The sequence below is a fragment of the Pristiophorus japonicus genome, chromosome 9, assembly GCF_044704955.1.
Source record: "Pristiophorus japonicus isolate sPriJap1 chromosome 9, sPriJap1.hap1, whole genome shotgun sequence".
Lineage (NCBI taxonomy): Eukaryota > Metazoa > Chordata > Chondrichthyes > Pristiophoridae > Pristiophorus > Pristiophorus japonicus.
In genome coordinates this window covers 13,725,126-13,744,993 of record NC_091985.1, presented here as the reverse complement: position 1 = coordinate 13,744,993, position 19,868 = coordinate 13,725,126, and the positions used below count along the sequence as shown (strand labels likewise).

At 48.1% G+C, this 19,868-nt stretch overlaps 1 protein-coding gene across 6 annotated transcripts in view; it reads right to left on the bottom strand.

The window, feature by feature from the left end:
* hivep2a (HIVEP zinc finger 2a) overlaps positions 1-19,868 on the bottom strand; it is a 238,518-nt gene that overhangs the window by 161,054 nt on the left and 57,596 nt on the right. Inside the window, exon 1 of one of the 6 annotated variants that reach the window (XM_070889076.1) lies at positions 9,629-9,672. The exons of the other annotated variants lie outside the window; for them this stretch is intronic. The gene's annotated coding sequence lies outside the window, so the exon portion shown is untranslated. Of the gene's footprint in view, positions 1-9,628; positions 9,673-19,868 lie in introns of those variants that run through there. 6 annotated transcript variants of the gene reach the window in all.

Below are 19,868 nucleotides of genomic sequence, written 5' to 3'. Positions count from 1 at the left end.
TGGATGACAGTCTCGTCCGCACCACAACCAACTCGGGGGCAGAGTGCCGTGTCTCTGAAACCCCGGCTGTGCACGAAGGATCTGACGGGTAGGGCCCTTCTCACCGCCAACCAAGCTACGTCTTGGTGCTTGTGTGAAAGCTCTGGCGATGAGACATTCTGCCAAACGAATTCGACAGTCTGCTCAGGGAACCGTCCGACAGGATCCATCATCTCCTTCTTCCGTAGGGTGTCCAGGACCTTGCATGCCGATCACTGCTTTATGGCCTTAAGGTCAAAGGTGTTTTTCTTGAAAAACTTTTCCACGAAGGACAGGTGCTGAGGCATGGTCCAACTGCTCGGAGCGTTCCGCGGCAGCCTGGCCAGACCCATCCTTCGCAACACCGGGGACAGATAGAATCTCAGCACGTACTGACAGGGAGAAGGCAAAAAAGAAGTAGAAAGAAACAGAAAGGTAACGTCACAGCCAAGGGGGTAAGTGATTGGCTGGTGATTGGCGAGTAGTTTTTCTTTTTTCTCTTCTATAACAGTGAGTAAACTTTAGCATGGTTGTTGCCTATCTAAGGGTTAAGTCATGGCAGGACAGTTCGGTCACGTGTTATGCTCCTCCTGTACCATGTGGGAACTCAGGGACGACTCCAGTGTCCCTGACGACTACGTGTGCGGGAAGTGTATCCGCCTCCAGCTCCTGACGGACCGCGATGCGGAGCTGGAGCTGAGGGTGGATTGACGCTGGAGCATCCACGATGCTGAGAATGACGTGAGTAGCAAGTGTAGCGAGTTGTTCTTAGCGCAGGTGAAGGGTCCACAGCCAGTTAGGGAATGGAAGACCAGCAGGAAGAGCAGTGCAAGGAAGGTAGTGCAGGGGTCCCCTGTGGTCATCCCCCTGCAAAACAGATACACTGCTTTGAGTATTGTTGAGGGGGATGACTCATCAGGGGAGGGCAGCAGCAGCCAAGTTCATGGCACTGTGGCTGGCTCTGTTGCACAGGAGGGCAGAAAAAAAGAGTGGGAGAGCGATAGTGATAGGGGATTCAATGGTGAGGGGAATAGATAGGCGTTTCTGCGGCCGCAACCGAGACTCCAGGATGGTATGTTGCCTCCCTGGTGCAAGGGTCAAGGATGTCTCGGAGCGGGTGCAGGACATTCTAAAAAGGGAGGGAGATCAGCCAGTTGTTGTGGTGCACATTGGTATCAACGACATAGGTAAAAAAAGGGATGAGGTCCTACGAAATGAATTTAAGGAGCTAGGAGCTAAATTTAAAAGTAGGACCTCAAAAGTACTAATCTTGGGATTGCTACCAGTGCCACGTGATAGTCAGAGTAGGAATCGCAGGATAGCGCAGATGAATACGTGGCTTGAGCAGTGGTGCAGCAGGGAGGGATTCAAATTCCTGGGGCATTGGGACCGGTTCTAGGGGAGGTGGGACCAGTACAAACCGGACGGTCTGCACCTGGGCAGGACCGGAACCAATGTCCTAGGGGGAGTGTTTGCTAGTGCTGTTGGGGAGGATTTAAACTAATATGGCAGGGGGATGGGTACCAATGCAGGGAGACAGAGGGAAACAAAAAGGAGGCAAAAGCAAAAGACAGAAAGGAGATGAGGAAAAGTGGAGGGCAGAGAAACCCAAGGCAAAGAACAAAAAGGGCCACTGTACAGCAAAATTCTAAAAGGACAAAGGGTGTTAAAAAAAACAAGCCTGAAGGCTTTGTGTCTTAATGCAAGGAGTATCCGCAATAAGGTGGATGAATTAACTGTGCAAATAGATGTTAACAAATATGATGTGATTGGGATTACGGAGACGTGGCTCCAGGATGATCAGGGCTGTGAACTCAACATCCAGGGGTATTCAACATTCAGGAAAGATAGAATAAAAGGAAAAGGAGGTGGGGTAGCATTGCTGGTTAAGGAGGAAATTAAGGCAATAGTTCAGAAGGACATTAGCTTGGACGATGTGGAATCTATATGGGTAGAGCTACAGAATACCAAAGGGCAAAAAACGTTAGTCGGAGTTGTGTACAGACCTCCAAACAGTAGTAGTGATGTTGGGGAGGGCATCAAACAGGAAATTAGGGGTGCGTGCAATAAAGGTGCAGCAGTTATCATGGGTGACTTTAATATGCACATCGATTGGGTTAACCAAACTGGAAGCAATACGGTGGAGGAGGATTTCCTGGAGTGCATAAGGGATGGTTTTTTAGACCAATATGTCGAGGAACCAACTAGGTGGGAGGTCATCTTAGACTGGGTGTTGTACAATGAGAGAGGATTAATTAGCAATCTCGTTGTGCGAGGCCCCTTGGGGAAGAGTGACCATAATATGGTGGAATTCTGCATTAGGATGGAGAATGAAACAGTTAATTCAATGACCATGGTACAGAACTTAATGAAGGGTAACTTTGAAGGTATGAGGCGTGAATTGGCTAGGATAGATTGGCGAATGATACTGAAGGGGTTGACTGTGGATGGGCAATGGCAGACATTTAGAGACCGCATGGATGAACTACAACAATTGTACATTCCTGTCTGACGTAAAAATAAAAAAGGGAAGGTGGCTCAACCATGGCTATCAAGGGAAATCAGGGATAGTATTAAAGCCAAGGAAGTGGCATACAAATTGGCCAGAAATAGCAGCGAACCCGGGGACTGGGAGAAATTTAGAACTCAGCAGAGGAGGACAAAGAGTTTGAATAGGGCAGGGAAAATGGAGTACGAGAAGAAGCTTGCAGGGAACATTAAGACGGATTGCAAAAGTTTCTATAGATATGTAAAGAGAAAAAGGTTAGTAAAGACAAACGTAGGTCCCCTGCAGTCAGAATCAGGGGAAGTCATAACGGGGAACAAAGAAATGGCGGACCAATTGAACAAGTACTTTGGTTCGGTATTCACTAAGGAGGACACAAACAACCTTCCGGATATAAAAGGGGTCGGAGGGTCTAGTAAGGAGGAGGAACTGAGGGAAATCCTTATTAGTCAGGAAATTGTATTGGGGAAACTGATGGGATTGAAGGCCGATAAATCCCCAGGGCCTGATGATCTGCATCCCAGAGTACTTAAGGAAGTGGCCTTGGAAATAGTGGATGCATTGACAGTCATTTTCCAACATTCCATTGACTCAGGATCAGTTCCTATGGAGTGGAGGGTAGCCAATGTAACCCCACTTTTTAAAAAAGGAGGGAGAGAGAAAACAGGGAATTATAGACCGGTCAGCCTGACATCGGTAGTGGGTAAAATGATGGAATCAATTATTAAGGATGTCATAGCAGTGCATTTGGAAAGAGGTGATATGATAGGTCCAAGTCAGCATGGATTTGTGAAAGGGAAATCATGCTTGACAAATCTTCTGGAATTTTTTGAGGATGTTTCCAGTAGAGTGGACAAGGGAGAACCAGTTGATGTGGTATATTTGGACTTTCAGAAGGCTTTCGACAAGGTCCCACACAAGAGATTAATGTGCAAAGTTAAAGCACATGGGATTGGGAGTAGTGTGCTGACATGGATTGAGAACTGGTTGTCAGACAGGAAGCAAAGAGTAGGAGTAAATGGATACTTTTCAGAATGGCAGGCAGTGACTAGTGGGGTACCGCAAGGTTCTGTGCTGGGGCCCCAGCTGTTTACACTGTACATTAATGATTTAGACGAGGGGATTAAATGTAGCATCTCCAAATTTGCGGATGACACTAAGTTGGGTGGCAGTGTGAGCTGCGAGGAGGATGCTATGAGGCTGCAGAGTGACTTGGATAGGTTAGGTGAGTGGACAAATGCATGGCAGATGAAGTATAATGTGGATAAATGTGAGGTTATCCACTTTGGTGGTAAAAACAGAGAGACAGACTATTATCTGAATGGTGACAGATTAGGAAAAGGGGAGGTGCAACGAGACCTGGGTGTCATGGTACATCAGTCATTGAAGGTTGGCATGCAGGTACAGCAGGCGGTTAAGAAAGCAAATGGCATGTTGGCCTTCATAGCGAGGGGATTTGAGTACAGGGGCAGGGAGGTGTTGCTACAGTTGTACAGGGCCTTGGTGAGGCCACACCTGGAGTATTGTGTACAGTTTTGGTCTCCTAACCTGAGGAAGGACATTCTTGCTATTGAGGGAGTGCAGCGAAGGTTCACCAGATTGATTCCCGGGATGGCGGGACTGACATATCAAGAAAGACTGGATCAATTGGGCTTGTATTCACTGGAGTTCAGAAGAATGAGAGGGGACCTCATAGAAACGTTTAAAATTTTGATGGGTTTGGACAGGTTAGATGCAGGAAGAATGTTCCCAATGTTGGGGAAGTCCAGAACCAGGGGTCACAGTCTAAGGATAAGGGGTAAGCCATTTAGGACCGAGATGAGGATAAACTTCTTCACCCAGAGAGTGGTGAACCTGTGGAATTCTCTACCACAGAAAGTAGTTGAGGCCAATTCACTAAATATATTCAAAAGGGAGTTAGATGAAGTCCTTACTACTCGGGGGATCAAGGGGTATGGCGAGAAAGCAGGAAATCAGGATGAGGGCCACGTTCAGAACATCCTTTACCCCCTTGTCCAGAGATTTGTACATCGTGTCTCTGCGGACACGGTCCATTTTCGATCTCCAGACGAAATGGAAGACGGCTCGGGTGACTACCACGGCACAGGAGCAGGGTATGTGCCAGACCTGCGCCACGTACAACAACACCGAGAGCACCTCACTCCTGATGACCAGGTTCTTTCCTGCAATGGAGAGTGAGCGCAGCTTCCACCATCCCAGTTTATGTTTGGCCTTAGCGATACGCTCCTTCCAAGTTTTGGCGCACGCCCCGTCTGCTCCGAACCATATTCCCAAAACCTTCAGGTAATCTGACTTCACGGTGAAGGGAATAAAGGATCGGTCGGCCCAGCTTCCAAAGAACATGGCCTCGCCTTTGCTGCGATTAACCTTCGCCCCCGAGGCTGGTTCAAACTGGTCACAGATTGTGAGCAATTCGCGGACCGACTGCAGATCCGAGCAAAAGACGGTGACATCGTCCATGTACAGGGAGGTCTTGACCTGAGTGCCTCCGCTGCCTGGGATTGTCAACCCCTAATGCCCGCATCCTTCCTGATGGATTCGGCAAAGGGCTTGATACAGCACACAAACAAGACAGAGGAGAGGGGACAGCCTTGCCTGACTCCAGACCTGATCGGAAAGCTTTCAGTTTCCCACCCGTTGATTAGAACTGTGCTACTGATGTCGGTGTAGAGCAGTTGGATCTAATTGAGGATACCCTCCCCAAAACCCATCTTGGAAAGCACATCCATCAGGTATGTGTGCGATATCCTGGCAAAGGCCTTCTCCTGGTCCAAGCTGATTAAACAGGTGTCCACCTTCCTGTCCCACACGTAGGCGATCGTGTCCCTGAGTAGCGCGAGGCTATCAGAGATCTTCCTGCCGGGGACAGCGCAGGTCTGGTCCAGGTGGATTACCAGCTCGAGCAGACCTGACCCTGTTTGCGATGACCTTTGACAGGAACTTGTAGTTCACATTGAGCAGCGAAATGGGCCGCCAGTTTTTGATTTCCTCCCTCTCCCCCTTCTGCTTGCAGATGAGTGTGATGATGCCTTTCCTCATGCTGCCGGCCAGAAGCATAACCCTGTACACTTCCAGCAGGTCTGTGCCCATCTAGTCCCACAGAGCTGAATACAACTCGACCTGTAAGCTGTCGCTTCCGGGACTTCCGCCGTGAGGGACTGAACGGCCTTTGTCAGCTCGTCCAGAGTTAGCGGGTGGTCCAGACTCTCCCGCTCGCTGTTATCTAAGACTTCTGAGATAGACGACAGGAAAGCCTGGGAGGCCGTGCGGTCTGTGGGCTTGATGTCGTACAGCCCAGCATAGAAGGATTTGCTGATCCTCAGCATGTCAGGCTGCGCAGACGTCACAGAACCATCTTCTTCCTTTCGGCTAGTGATCGCAGAGCTCCCCCATGTACCTTTTGGAAGAAGAAACGTGAACACGTCTCATCCTGCTCGACGGAGCGGACTCTGGAGTGGAAACTGATTTTGGAGGACTCTGAGGCAAAGAGCGAGGCTTGCTGGCCCTTCACCTCTTCGAGTTCCTCCGCAGCATTGACCCCCCATCGACTGCAGCAGGAGCAGGTTTTGCATACTCTTCTGGAGTTGGGACAATTCCCTCTGTCTCCCTCTCGCTTCCTGAACACCTTTGAGGATGAAGAACCTCTTGATGTTTGTCTTGATTGTTTCCCACCAGTGCATCGGGGAATCACAGAGGGGCTTTACGGTTCTCCAACCTTTGTAATCCCTCTTGAATTCCTCAACGTTTTCCGGGGTCAATAGTTTCACGTTGAGCTTCCATAGCCCCCTGCCAACTTTCTGGTCTTCCTGTGGGAGGCAGTCGGCCAGCAGGAGGCAGTGGTCAGAGAAGAACACCGGCGTGACGTCGGTGGATCTGACCTTGAGCGTGTGGGATACAAACAGGAAGTCTATTCTGGAACGGACGGACCCGTCTGGTCTCGACCAGGTGTATCTGCGCGGTGCTCCGTCTGCAGGGTTGCTGAAGACGTCGCACAGCTTGGCATCTTTTACCGCGTCAATCAGGCGTTTGGACGTGGCGTCCAGTTTGCTGTCGGCTCTGCTGGATCGTCCAGCCGCATCGATGATGCCGTTGAAATCACCGCCCGGAGCGACCGGTCTGGATGTCGCCAGCAGCAGTGGGAGCTGCTGGAGGAGGGCCAGCCGCTCGCTTCTGAGAGGCGAGGCATACACGTTAATTAGCCTTCGAGGAACATTTTTACACAATACATCTGCTACGAGGAGGCGGCCGCCCACCACCTCCTTAACCTCGGTGATGGTGAAGTGGCCTCCCCGCAGCAGAATGCCCAGGCCGGAGGAACGGGAGGGGTGGGTGCTACCCACAGAGCCGCAGCCAAAACTCCTGACACAGCCGACAAAGGATTCTCCCCCCCAACCCCCACACACACACACCCTTCCCCTCTCACAAACCTGAAAAATATAAATATTCAAAATATCGCTACTCGGGCAAACAAGAATAAAATCAATTTTTGCTTTTGGATTGAAATTTCTTCTTTTTTTTTTTTTAACGGGTTTAATTCACGTGCATCCGAGAGGCGGGGATGGTTGCTAAGTAGACTGTGGAGCGCGAGGTGATGTGGAGTCACTATGTTCTGAGAATACTGATGGGTAAACTTTAAGGGGTCTTCTTGTTCGGTCAAGAGGTGTTTGCACATCATCAATTTGGGCTCAAACATGTTCCTTTTCAATTAAAAAAATCTATGCAAAAGATACTTGTGCTTCCAGAAGAGGGTCGAGGGGGGTACCAAGGAGAGCTTAAAAGAAGAGAGACACACTTAGGTGAGGGATCAAGGCCCAAAACACAGCTCGTCACCAAAGCTAAACAGAGTCGGAGAGATGATGAAGCAAGTCAAAGAGTGCAGCTCGGAGACACTGCAATACAGGGTTAATAAGGGGGCGGGTGAATTATTTTCCCTTAAGCAGCGAATTTTTGTGATCTGGAATGCACTGACTGAAAGGGCGGTGGAAGCAGATTCAATGGTAACTTTCAAAAAGGAATTGGATAATAATAACTTTTATTTCTACAGCGCCTTTAACCGTAGTAAAACATCCCAAGGCGCTTAATACCAGAACGAGAAAGAGAAGCAGGGCTATTGGTGGAGGGGGTGGGACTAACTGGATAGCCCTTTCCAAGAGCTGGCACAGATAGGCGAATGGCCTCCATCTGTGCTTAATGATTCTATAATGGAGACATGTGGCATTCCTGGTCAACGTAGCAAATCACAACCATCCTTTGTCATATTACAGGAGCAGGAGGAGGCCATTCAGCCCCTCGAGCCTGCCATTCAATCAGATCATGGCTGCGCTGCACCTCAACACCGACTGCCCGTCTCCAATCCACAGCAAAAGAGCGACCAGCACTGCACTGATGGGTTAATGGGACTCTTTAATTCCATGTACCTGCGTAGCTCAAAGTCTCTTGCAAGACAGCCAGACTCGCCGAGTGAGCCTGAACATCAAGTATTGACTTCGCTGCGTGGGGACGGGTGGGGGGGGTAATTGCAATTCACCAAATGTCCGCGTACACCCAATTTCCAGCCAGCATTACTCGATAGCATCAGGAATAAAAATACCTTTGTTACATTTCCACCCCCCCCAACCCCCTGCCGCTCTAGCCCCAGGCACTGAGACACACTGTAGCATCCGCCGAACATTTGGATTAACAAACTCTGTACTTGATGTGTTTGATGAGTGACTCTGGGACCACACCACCCCCCCCCCCCACCCCTCCCCCAACTGGACTCGACATCACTGCGCAGTGCATCTGTGTACTGAGCAGAACCCGACTCTTATTCTCTCCCTCTGCACCCGCCATAACGAGAAACATAAGCTCGGTGACTCAGGGAATGAGTTGAGTGAAATGCACAGCAGACAGAGTCAGATATCAGGCAATCCTGTTCCAGCATGGAAGGCTCCCTTGGTGAGGTTGCAAATCCAGGCTTGTTCTTTCCGGAGCACGGCTTCCAGGAATGATCTTTGCATACAGAGTGCTATAAAAAGGACATTGCGTGACAACTTAGAACACCGAGGAAAACCCACATCTGTGCAGAGTCAACCGATGGCAATGGCAAAAGCAGGTGGGGGCGTTGCAATTCTTAGAATTCAATTCTGGGGGTGTGGCCGTTGCTGGCAAGCAAGGCCCCCACCGAGCTGCAGGGCCGGGCGGTGCACAGTGTCCGTGAGTTCCCGCGCAGGCTGCTCACCGGCTTTTGCATTAAAAAAAATGCGCATGTGGGTAAAGTTTGAATAGGCCGCGCGGCCATTTAAAGGGACCACGCAGCCATTTAAAGGGACCACGCACTTTTTAAAAAAAAAATGTATGGTAACATTGCTAGCAAGACTGGCATTTATTGTCCATCCCTCGTTGCTCTTGACAAGGGTCTTATTCTTGAACCACTACAGTCCGTGCGATGTCCGAAAGGTTTTATCCCGTTATTCTGTGCAGTAGTTTGGCAATTAGGGATGGGCAATAAATGCTGGCCTTGCCAGCGAAGCCCACATCCCAGAACTAATTTTTAAAAAATGAGTGCTTTGCGAGGCCATTTCAGAGGGCAGTTACGCTTCAACCACATTGATCTGGGACTGGAGTCACGTATAGGCCCAGACCGGGTAAGGATGGCAGGTTTCCTCCCATAAAGGGCATTAGTTGTGTTTTTCTGACAATCCGACAACTTCACGGTCACTTTTACCGATAAAGTACTAGTTTTTTTTATTTATAGATTTTTTAAAAAACTGAATTCAAATTGCCAAGATGGGATTCTGTACTCGCAATCTCTGGATTATTAGTCCAGTAATCTGACCATACGCTACTGCATTCACTGTCGGTTTCCGCGCAACTGCTTGCGGGAAGGGCTCGAGTAAAATCAGACAGAATTCAGGCTTCTGATCGCGAGCTAGTGTTCTCACTCCCCCACGACCCCCTTTCTCCATTACCACCGTCAGGAACAGTGCACATTCAGGCGAGGCTCTCGGGTAAGGAAGGTCACGGGGAGGAAATCCAGAAATAAACTGGAGGACAACAGAACGAAACGTGCTGGATGGGTCTTAATTGCTGTAACGTATGTACCTGTGAGTATGCTCACGGGGCTGTAGAGCCGTTGCATTGTGAGTGGCTTAGCCAGTCACGTGATGTTCCCAAGACTCAATAAAACCCCAGCCAGTTGGGTCAAGGTCATCCACGATGAGGCATGCAGTTGTCAGCCTAGTGGATGAACTGGTAATGTGTAGTATGATTGTTAAGCCTTTGTTAATAAACCGACTAGTTCTTAATAGCAATGTGTTGCTATGAATTCTTAAGCAAATACATTTCAATTATCGATAATGAAACATTGAAACTTGAACTAGCTTTGTATCGGTCTAGCACTTGTCTATGATTATGTTGGCACAGTTAAGAAAGAAAGACTTGCATTTATACAGCGCCTTTCACAACCTCAGGACATCCCAAAGTGCTCCCACACAGCAGTATGATAATGACCAGATAATCTGTTTTCAGTGATGTTGCTTGAGGGATAATAATTGACCCCAGGACACAGGGGAGAGCTCCCCTGCTCTTCTATGAAATAGCGCCAAGGGATCTTTTATATGTACCCGAGAGGCCAAAGTTTAACATCTCTTCCAAAAGACAGCATCTCCAACAGTGCAGCACTCCGTCAGAACCCCACTGGGAATGTCAGCCGAGATTGTGTGCTCAATGGTCCCAATGGGACTATGAACCACAGAAGCCTTCTGACTAAGAGGCAAGAGTGCTGCAAACTGAGCCACAACTGGCACAAGGCAAAGGTTAGCTTCATGGTTGAACACCTTCTCAGAGCTCACCATGGGGCAAACGGAGATGCATCCCACCACACATGGATTCGATAAGAATTCCTCGGGACAGGAAAAAAAAAAGCCACAAGCTGATTTCCTCTTATGTTATGCTCAACTTTGCCCATGTATCTGCTCACCACAACTCTCAATCCATTCGCTCTTCCGAAACACATCCGATTGCTTCTCATCTCCATGAAATGCTGTCAGTTTCAACTGTCATCTCTGTAAATTTATTAGGAATATAGGAACAGGAGGAACACAGCCCCTCGAGCCTGTTCCGCCATTCAGATGGCTGATCTGTGACCCAACTCTATACACCCGCCTTTGGCCCATATCATTTAATGCCTTTAGTTAACAAAAAGCTATCAATCTCAGATTTAAAATTAACAATTGATTTAGCATCAATTGCCATTTGCGGAAGAGAGTTCCAAACTTCTACCACCCTTTGGGCCCAAGTTTCCACATGATATGCGCCTGATTTTTTAGGAGCAACTGGTGGAGAACGGACTATCTTAGAAATCGCAATTCTCCACATTTTTTTTTCCTGCAGTTCTAGTCAGGTAGAACAGTTCTACTTTGGAACAGAATTTTTTCTTCAAAAGGGGGCGAGTCCAGCCACTGACGCCTGATTTGAAAGTTTCCACAGTGAAAACATACTCCAAACTAACTTAGAATGGAGCAAGTGAAGATTTTTGTAGAACTGAAAAAACCTGTTCTACACATTAAAGAATCAGGCGCAGGTTACAAATTAGGCGTCCAGAACGAGGTGGGGGGGGGGAGGGGGGGGAAGGGAACTCATTAAATTCTACAATAAATCCTTATTTATACTTCTACAAATATTATACAAATAAATCCATCCTGAATAAACATTTATAAGCAAAGAAAAGATTAAATAAACCATCTTCCTACCTGTGTGAAAGTGCTTCAGGCACAGAGAATTCTGCAGTCAGCCTGAGGCACCCGTTCTTCCCACCGGGGGGTGGGGGGGAGGAGGCGCCCGTTCTTCCCCCGGGGTGGGGGGGGGGATGGAGACAGTGAGAAGGCTGCAAGTGCTGATGTGCTGATGGCAATGTGCTTTTATTTTAAAATGTTCAAAAAGTAAACAGCTACAAAGAACTACAAAAATGGCCGAGTGCCAATGTTTTTTTCACACTGCGCGTGCGTGAACGCTCCAACGTGCACGCGCAGCGTTGCCGGCAGGAAAAAAACTAATTTAAATAGTACCCGCCCCTCCCACTTACAAAATCGGCGCGAGTGTAGGCTCCGCCCCCCCTGGGCGCCACGCCAGGCAGACAAGGAGCTGCAGGGCACTCCAGAATCGCGAGTTTTTTTTCCGGCGCCGTTTTAGGCGCGAAAAACGGGCGCCCAGCTCGGACGGGCGCCCGTTTTTTATCGTGTGGAAACTTGGGCCCTTTGTGTGTAGAAACTTGGGCCCTTTGTGTGTAGAAGTGTTTCCTAATTTCACTCCTGAAAGGTCTGGCTCTAATTTTTAGACTATGCCCCCCGAGTCCTCGACTCCCCAACCAGCGTAAATAGTTTCTCTCTATCTACCCTATCTGTTCCCCTTCATACTTTGAAAACTTCAATCAGATCACCTCTCAACCTTCTAAATTCCAGGGAATTCAACCCTAATTTATATATCTCCTCAGAGACCATGGTCCAGAACTTAAAGAAGGGTAACTTTGAAGGTATGAGGCGTGAATTGGCTAGGATAGATTGGCGAATGATACTGAAGGGGTTGACTGTGGATGGGCAATGGCTGACATTTAGAGACCGCATGGATGAACTACAACAATTGTACATTCCTGTCTGGCGTAAAAATAAAAAAGGGAAGGTGGCTCAACCGTGGCTATCAAGGAAAATCAGGGATAGTATTAAAGCCAAGGAAGTGGCATACAAATTGGCCAGAAATAGCAGCGAACCCGGGGACTGGGAGAAATTTAGAACTCAGCAGAGGAGGACAAAGGGTTTGATTAGGGCAGGGAAAATGAAGTACGAGAAGAAGCTTGCAGGGAACATTAAGACGGATTGCAAAAGTTTCTATAGATATGTAAAGAGAAAAAGGTTAGTAAAGACAAACGTAGGTCCCCTGCAGTCAGAATCAGGGGAAGTCATAACGGGGAACAAAGAAATGGCGGACCAATTGAACATGTACTTTGGTTCGGTATTCACTGAGGAGGACACAAACAACCTTCCGGATATAAAAGGGGTCGGAGGGTCCAGTAAGGAGGAGGAACTGAGGAAAATCCTTATTAGTCGGGAAATTGTATTGGGGAAACTGATGGGATTGAAGGCCGATAAATCCCCAGGGCCTGATGATCTGCATCCCAGAGTACTTAAGGAAGTGGCCTTGGAAATAGTGGATGCATTGACAGTCATTTTCCAACATTCCATTACCTCTGGATCAGTTCCTATGGAGTGGAGGGTAGCCAATGTAACCCCATTTTTTAAAAAAGGAGGGAGAGAGAAAACAGGGAATTATAGACCGGTCAGCCTGATATCGGTAGTGGGTAAAATGATGGAATCAATTATTAAGGATGTCATAGCAGTGCATTTGGAAAGAGGTAATATGATAGGTCCAAGTCAGCATGGATTTGTGAAAGGGAAATCATGCTTGACAAATCTTCTGGAATTTTTTGAGGATGTTTCCAGTAGAGTGGACAAGGGAGAACCAGTTGATGTGGTATATTTGGACTTTCAGAAGGCTTTCGACAAGATCCCACACAAGAGATTAATGTGCAAAGTTAAAGCACATGGGATTGGGGGTAGTGTGCTGACATGGATTGAGAACTGGTTGTCAGACAGGAAGCAAAGAGTAGGAGTAAATGGGGACTTTTCAGAATGGCAGGCAGTGACTAGTGGGGTACCGCAAGGTTCTGTGCTGGGGCCCCAGCTGTTTACACTGTATATTAATGATTTAGACGAGGGGATTAAATGTAGTATCTCCAAATTTGCGGATGACACTAAGTTGGGTGGCAGTGTGAGCTGCGAGGAGGATGCTATGAGGCTGCAGAGCGACTTGGATAGGTTAGGTGAGTGGGCAAATGCATGGCAGATGAAGTATAATGTGGATAAATGTGAGGTTATCCACTTTGGTGGTAAAAACAGAGAGACAGACTATTATCTGAATGGTGACAGATTAGGAAAAGGGGAGGTGCAAAGAGACCTGGGTGTCATGGTACATCAGTCATTGAAGGTTGGCATGCAGGTACAGCAGGCGGTTAAGAAAGCAAATGGCATGTTGGCCTTCATAGCGAGGGGATTTGAGTACAGGGGCAGGGAGGTGTTGCTACAATTGTACAGGGCCTTGGTGAGGCCACACCTGGAGTATTGTGTACAGTTTTGGTCTCCTAACCTGAGGAAGGACATTCTTGCTATTGAGGGAGTGCAGCGCAGGTTCACCAGACTGATTCCCGGGATGGCGGGACTGACCTATCAAGAAAGACTGGATCAACTGGGCTTGTATTCACTGGAGTTCAGAAGAATGAGAGGGGACCTCATAGAAACGTTTAAAATTCTGACGGGGTTAGACAGGTTAGATGCAGGAAGAATGTTCCCAATGTTGGGGAAGTCAGAACCAGGGGTCACAGTCTAAGGATAAGGGGGAAGCCATTTAGGACCGAGATGAGGAGGAATTTCTTCACCCAGAGAGTGGTGAACCTGTGGAATTCTCCACCACAGAAAGTTGTTGAGGCCAATTCACTAAATATATTCAAAAAGGAGTTAGATGAAGTCCTTACTACTAGGGGAATCAAGGGGTATGCTGAGAAAGCAGGAATGGGGTACTGAAGTTGCATGTCCAGCCATGAACTCATTGAATGGTGGTGCAGGCTAGAAGGGCCGAATGGCCTACTCCTGCACCTATTTTCTATGTTTCTATAACATAGTCCGCAACATTATTCCCCCTTGTGAAATATAGTCCAGCATGGTTGGAACAATCGCCTTCTTTATCTTGAAGCCTTCAATTGAGTCACTCCAGAAACCTCCCTCTTGGAAAGCACGCTAACGGCTGAGTTACAAATTCCTGATGCCCAAGATCATCTTTGTTGCTCAAAAGCATGCCCTCTCCACGGTAACGGCATCCTTTATAGATTAGATAATCGAGGTATTTTGTAAACAACTGGAAACAGAGTGATGACCACTAGCAGTAACCTGAAGAGACACTACAACTATGAATGAATGCCGAGAAGTGGCTCACAGCTGCCAAGAGCGTGGGAGGTGGTAAAGACACTGTACATCGCACATCATCTTTACAGAAAGGTCTGCTGAAGAACATAAGAAATAGGTGCATTTGGCCCCTCTAGCCTGCTCCACCATTGAATATGATCATGGCTGATCTGATCATGGACTCAGCTCCACTTCCCTGCCCACTCCCCATAACCCTTTATTCCCTTATTGCTCAAAAATCTGTCTATCTCCACTTTAAATATATTCAATGACCCAGCCTCCACAGCTCTCTGGGGCAGAGAATTCCACAGATTTACAACCCTCAGAGAAGAAATTTCTCCTTATCTCAGTTTTAAATGACCGGCCCCTTATTCTACGACTATGTCCCTTAGTTTTAGTTTCCCCTTGCTCATGTCACACAGTACTTGCAATTCTTAGGGCTCCCAGGGTCCAGATCTATTGTTCCCACGTAGCTTTACGACAACAAACACAACGTGTGTTTATATAGCGCCTTTAAATTGTCCCAAAGCACTTTACAGGAGCTTTATCAAACAAAATGTCACGCCAAGCCACATAAGGAGATAAGGTGACCAAAATCTGGGTGAAAGAGGTAGGTTTGAAGGAGCACCTTAAAGGAGGAGAGAGAGGTAGAGAGGTTTAGGGAGAGAATTGCAGGACTTAGGGCCCAGGCAGCTGAAAGCATGGCCACCAATGGTGGAGCGCAAGAGGCCAGCATTGGAGGAGCGCAGATATCCTGAAGGGCTGAAGGAGGTTACAGTGAGGGGTGAAGCCATGGAGGGTTTTAAACACGAGGGAATTTTAAAATTGAGGCATTGCCGGACTGGGAGCCAAGCGAGTGCTCGGGTAATGGGACTTGGTGCGAGTTGGCACACGGACAGCAGAGGGTTGGAGGAGCTCACGTTTACGAAGGGGGCAAGGTGAGAGGACGGCCAGAAGTGCATTGGACTAGGAAGGGAAGGAAGAGAAGGAAGAAAGAAAACATTTGAACACAGGACACGGCCTCTAAAAACAGTGTCAAAATCCAATGCAATCATGTCATTTTAAAAAAACCTAAATACACTGGGATTCATTGATTGGTCGTAATTGATACAGCAGGCAAGCTTCGAGACTCTGTGCAGCCCATAGCTCCCGATTTCAGTATTTCAATCAATACAACATCGATAATACTTTTCTTAAAATCTCACAGTTGCACGCATTTCCTGGCTACAAAACCTGACTTTCTGTTGTCATTTCTGTGTCAACTTGGCATTATAAATTCCTATTTAAAGTAGAAACTACCGAGATAAATTCCTCACTCCGTAGTGACACCCTTCTATCACTGATGGCACCGCAGGTTGGCATCTCCCAGTTCCCCAACCTGCACTGCCGAAAAGCCCCTCTGCCCCAACCATCTCTGCTTCCCCAACTGTTGCTACTGGAGTGTAAATAATATCAAATCAAAATATTAGAAAAATAAGGAGAGAATATCATGGCTTTAGAACAGAGGGACTGAATTACGCCTACCTGCCGTCGTCCAATCATCCCTTGCCGCCCCCCCCCACCCCACAACACCACGCCTACATTCGCTCTTGAACCCCCGTGTGCAACACCACGGGAGATAAGACGAGACGATCGATCACATTTGAGCCGAATCATTTGAACGTGCGATGATCCCAAATCATTATCTCAAAAATGATTTGCACCAGCACTTCACCCTTGTATTATGCAGCTCCCTGCACTGAGAACCCAAGTTTGGAGAGGCAAAAATCAATTTGTGCTGCAGGGCATTTTTCATAGAGCAAGTGGACACTTCACAGCGCAGTTCATGGCCTCAGGGCGGCCCGAAGCGCTGCGCAGCCAATGAAGTACTTTTAAAGTGCAGCCACTGCTGTAATGTAACAAATACGGGCAGCCAATTTGCACACAGCAAGCTCCCACAAACAGCGAGATAAATGACCAGATCACTTTTTTTTTGTGTGATATTGGTTGAGGGATAAATATTGGCCCAAGATTTCTTCCAAATAGTGGCGGTGGGATGTGAGGGTAGACGGGGCCTTGGTTTAACGTCTCATCCGAAAGATGGGTAAGTTTCATTGGAACCCTAGTGACAACATAGTGAGTCGGAGTGATCTTATTTGACGTATTTACTGAGGCGTACGAAAGCATGAGCCTTACGCTAAACATCAGTAAGACAAAGGTCCTCCACCAGCCTGTCCTCGCCGCACAGCACTGCCCCCCTGGTCATCAAGATCCATGGCGCGGCCCTGGACAACGTGAACCACTTCCCTTCTCTCGGGAGCCTCCTATCAATAAGAGCAGGCACTGACGACGAGATCCAACACCGCCTCCAGTGCGCCAGTGCAGCCTTCGGCCGTCTGAGGAAAAGAGAGTTTGAAGACCAGGCCCTCAAAACTGCCACCAAGCTCATAGTCTACAGGGCTGTAGTAATACCCGCCCTCCTGTATGGCTCAGAAACATGGACCATGTACAGCAGAGACCTCAAGTCGCTGGAGAAATACCACCAACGATATCTCCGCAAGATCCTACAAATCCCTTGGGAGGACAGATGCACCAACATTAGCATCCTCGACCAGGCCAACATCCCCAGCATTGAAGCACTGACCACACTTGATCAGCTCCGCTGGGCAGGCCACATCGTTCGCATGCCAGACACGAGACTCCCAAAGCAAGCGCTCTACTCAGAATTCCTTCACGGCAAACGAGCCAAAGGTGACAAGGGCACCCTCAAAGCCTCCCTGATAAAGTGCGACATCCCCACTGACACCTGGGAGTCCCTGGCCAAAGACCGCCCTAAGTGGAGGAAGTGCATCTGGGAGGGCACTGAGCACCTCGAGTCTCGTCGCCGAGAGCGTGCAGAAAGCAAGCGCAGGCAGCGGGAAGAGCGTGCGGCAAACCAGTCCCACCCACCCTTTCATTCAACGACTGCCTGCCCCACCTGTGAGAGAGACTGTAATTCCCGTATTGGACTGTTCAGTCACCTGAGCACTCACTTTTAGAATGGCAGCAAGGCTTCCTCGATTTGGAGGGACTGCCTAAGATGATGATGAAATATTGGCCCAAGATTTCTTCCAAATAGTGGCGGTGGGATGTGAGGGTTGACGGGGCCTTGGTTTAACATCTCATCCGAAAGTTGAGTAAGTTTCATTGGAACCCTAGTGACAACACAGTGAGTTGGAGTGATCTTATTTGACTAGCCCGAGCTCGTAGCGGTGGTGGTGGAGAGGTAAGGGGTTTTTCTCAGGGCGCACTGGGACTCTTGTGCTATCCGGGAACCCTGGATTCTGCTGACAACATCTGCTATGTAAATGAACGTTTCAATGATAATCGTTACAAAAATGATGAACTTAATAAGAAGTTTATGCATAAAAAAACAAGCGGGCAAGGGAGCAGGGGAAAAGTAAGGTACGCACTATCAGCCGGAGTTCCCACTTCAGCTCATCACCCAGTGACCGTGGCGGGAAAACATGCATAGAACATGCAAGAACAGGATCGGGCTTAGCTGTGACACCACTGTCAAAACAAAACTGGTGCAGTAGCGTAGTTGGGTCACTGGACTAGTAATCCAGAGAACGCGAGTTCAAATCCCACCATGGCAGTTTGAGAATTAGAATTCAGTTGAACAAAATCTGAAGGAACAAGTTGGGTATCGGTAAAAGTGATCATGAAGCTGTCAAGATTGTTGTGACAATCCATCCTATTCACCAATGTGCTTTCAGGACGTAGGGAGGGAAACCTGCCATCCTTACCTGGCCTGGGTTTGTTCGTGACTCCAGTCCCACACCAACATGGCTGACTCTTACCTGCCCCCTAAAGTGGCCTCAGCAAGCCACTGTATCCAGGGCAACTGAGTGAAGGGAAATCAATGCTGGCATTGTCAGCGACGCCCACATCCCGAGAATGAATTCAAAAAAACACAGCCTGGCGATATTCACCAGCAATGCCACCTTGGGTAACCATCAGAATGATCAGCAGGATAATCATCAGGATGACCATCAGGAGTGACCATTAGGGGGAACATCGCTATGACCATTAGGGGGAGCATCGCTAAGACCATTAGGGTGACCATCGGGAGTGACCATTAGGGTGACCATCACAATGACCATTAGGGTGACCATCACTATGGCCATTAGGAGGAACATCGCTATGACCATTAGGGGGAACATCGCTATAACCATTAGGGTGACCATCACTATGACCATTGTGGTGACTATCACTATGACCACTTAGGGTGACCATCACTATGACCATTGGGGTGATTCTCAGTATGACCATTGGGGTGACCATCACTATGACCATTAGGGGGACCATCACTATGACCATTAGGGGGACCATCACTATGACCATTAGGGGGACCATCGCCATGACCATTAGGGTGACCATCGCCATGACCATTAGGGTGACCATCACTATGATCATCTCTATGACCATTCGGGTGACCATCACTATGACCATTAGGGTGACCATCACTATGACCATTAGGATGCCCATCACTATGACCATCACAATGACCATTAGGGTGACCATCACCATGACCATTAGGGTGACCATCACCATGACCATTAGGGTGACCATCACTATGATCATCAGGGTGACCATCACTATGAACATTTAGGGTGACCATCACTATGACCATTAGGGGGACCATCACTATGACCATTAGGGGGACCATCACTATGACCATTACATAAGAACATAAGAATTAGGAACAGGAGTAGGCCATCTAGCCCCTCGAGCCTGCTCCACCATTCAACAAGATCATGGCTGATCTGGCCATGGACTCAGCTCCACTTACCCGCCCACTCCCCATAATCCTTAATTCCCTTATTGGTTAAAAATCTATCTGTGATTTGAATACATTCACTGAGCTAGCCTCAACTGCTTCCCTGGCAAAGAATTCCACAGATTCACAACCCTCTGGGAGAAGAAATTCCTTCTCAACTCAGCTTTAAATTGGCTCCCCGTATTTTGAGGCTGTGCCCCCTAGTTCTAGTCTCCCCGACCAGTGGAAGCAACCTCTCTGCCTCTATCTTGTCTATCCCTTTCATTATTTTAAATGTTTCTATAAGATCACCCCTCATCCTTCTGAACTCCGAGTAAAGACCCAGTCTACTCAATCTATCATCATAAGGTAACCCCCTCATCTCCGGAATCAGCCTAGTGAATCGTCTCTGTACCCCCTCCAAAGCTAGTATATCCTTCCTTAAGTAAGGTGACCAAAACTGCACGCAGTACTCCAGGTGCGGCCTCACCAATACCCTGTACAGTTGCAGCAGGACCTCCCTGCTTTTGTACTCCATCCCTCTCGCAATGAA